We start from the raw sequence: 2,600 nt of genomic DNA, 5'->3' as shown, positions 1-2,600 counted from the left end.
ACTCTGTCATTGTGCAGCTGCACTCCCCAAGCAACAGCTGCCATTGCTCAGTAATGCACAAACTTAAGAAGTCTTTTCAGTACAAAAAACTTGCACACCTATAATGTTTCAGGCTAACTGCTCTGAATAACATTTTTGTTATATCTTACGGTGTTTTAATCATTCTTTTTAGGTGATGCTACAAGGGGCAACTTTTTGAGCAATGTTGCCATCAACGGGCAACCAGGTGAGACACAGGGCCCACGTCCGATCAAAACTATCCAGATGGAAATTTGTTGCCCATTCTCAATGGGAAAGTGCCCAAGCAACATTGCTCGGCAACATTGCTCAGAAAGTTGAAGTGAGCTAAGTTGTGGAATTTTCATATCTCTTAAGACATTTCTCCGTTCCCTCTGTGATTAAAATGCTTTGGATTTCAAAACGATAAATAGTGTTTTTCTTTTTCCTAAAGGCATACTGTCATGTTTTGTGGATCCGAATGCATCTCAGAATATAACACAAGAAATCAAGACCATAAACTAAAGCATGAGAAACTACTGTAAAGGTTGGAATACATACAAATGTTAAAAAATTAACAGATTTAAAACACTTGACATGATACACTTGCCAACATGGTTAAAGAGAAAAACAGGACATCATGCGCTAATCGAGTAAATTTCACACACTAACAAATGTTCAAGTTGTTCTGAACAAATTTACAATTCACAAAACAATATGTAACATCGCCTCAAAACATCAAACATGTTTGATATCCTCAAACAGGACAGATTCATGGTCTACTAAAAACACCAGAAAAATTGGAGTTTGTGTCCATCATAGAGGGTATGGGTATGTCCATCATACAATGCGATTTCCTGTGAAATCTGTTAACTACTACTGCAAAATTTCTGCAGACCAGCTCTGATTTTCAGAAACTAGCATCAACTCCTTCAAATTGTACACCAACAAAAAAATCTGGGCAAAGGTTTGTAGCGTATTCCAACCTTAAGACTCACAACAAATAGCGTAAGATAACAAGGACAAGACCAGAGGAGGCGGTGCTCGCTTCAGCTCCTTGCGTGGAGGTGGCGCCCAGAAAACGAACTTTCTACCTGTCATGTCAAGGTTGAAGGAACCTTTGCCAAACTCTCCCTGTATCCTGAGGGCACTACTGTAGTACCTCAAGAGGTGCCGGCACCCACTGCAGAACATCCAGAGGTGTCAGTAGTACCCACCTGTGAACTCTCTGCCCGTCCTATCACGGCTATGGAGACCATTTGTGAATTCTCGTCCTGCCCTGTCACGGCTATGGAGGCCATCTGTGAACCCTCTGCCCGTCCTGTCTCTCTGCCCGTCCTGTCATGGCTAAGGAGGCCGTCTGTGAATCCTCTGCCCGTCCTGTCCCAGCTGTGGAGGCCGTTTGTGAACTCTTTGCCTGTCCTGTCACAGCTTTGGAGGCCGTCTGTGAACCCTCTGTCTGTCCTGTCACGGTTTTGGAAGTCGTCTGTGAACTCTCAGCCTGTCTTGAAACGGCTATGGAAGCCGTCTGTGAACTCTCAGCCTGTACTGTAATGGCTATGCAGGCCACTTTTGAACATTTGTCCTGCTCTGAACCGGTCATCGAAACCCTAAATGAACTTCTTGTGTTCCCTGCCTTGGCCCCTGAAACCATGAATGCACTGCCTGCATTGTCTGTCTCTGTTTTACCTAGTCCCCAGTCTCTGCCATGGGTCCTGGCTCCGTCTGCTCTGCCATGGTGGTCTACTGTCTGGCTCTGGTGGTCTTCTGCTCCACCGTGGTGGTCTGCTGTCTGGCTCTGGGGGTCTTCTGCTCTGCCCTGGTGGTCTGTCTGTCTGTGATTGCACACAGCTGTAACCAATCACACATTCACTATATAACTCTCACTCTGATCCCTTTCAAACTGCCGAGTATTGTATAGCGTTTCTCACTGTCATAGCGATAGCTACTCCACGGAGCCTGTCTAGTTTGTCATAGCCTTATCTTAGTCTTGCCTTGTCTGTTTTCTCGTGTCCTGATCTTTGCCTGTGTATCTCGGATTCCCCCTCTCGTCTTGCCCTATTCGGAGACTGTTGGTCCCTGCCTGGACCTTTGCCTTGTACCTGGATTTATCCCTCTAGTCTCACCCTGTTGATTCTGTTTGCTGATTGTAGACCCACGCTAGCCCTAGGAATATTATTGTGTCTTGCCCTCTATATACCTGTTGCCATTGTCTGACCCTTGCCTGTTTCTGACCATGTCGGTTCATAAAGCTTTGCACTTGGATCTGCACGTCTCAAGTCTCAGTCACTCCGTGACAAGTGTATACTGTATATAAATAAATAAATAAATAAATATATATATATAAACACTGAACAAAATTATAAACGCAACACTTTTGTTTTTGCCCCCATTTTTCATGAGCTGAACTCAAAGATCTAAGACTTTTTCTATGTACACAAAAGGCCCATTTCTCTCAAATATTGTTCACAAATCTGTCTAAATCTGTGTTAGTGAGCACTTCTCCTTTGCCGAGATAATCCATCCACCTCACAGGTGTGGCATATCAAGATGCTGATTAGACAGCATGATTATTGCACAGGTGTGCCTTAGGATGGCCACAA

Source organism: Sinocyclocheilus grahami, unplaced genomic scaffold (genome assembly GCF_001515645.1).
Source record: "Sinocyclocheilus grahami isolate Dianchi unplaced genomic scaffold, SAMN03320097.WGS_v1.1 scaffold483.1, whole genome shotgun sequence".
Classification (NCBI taxonomy): Eukaryota; Metazoa; Chordata; class Actinopteri; order Cypriniformes; family Cyprinidae; genus Sinocyclocheilus; species Sinocyclocheilus grahami.
Note: the sequence above shows the minus strand (reverse complement) of the source record.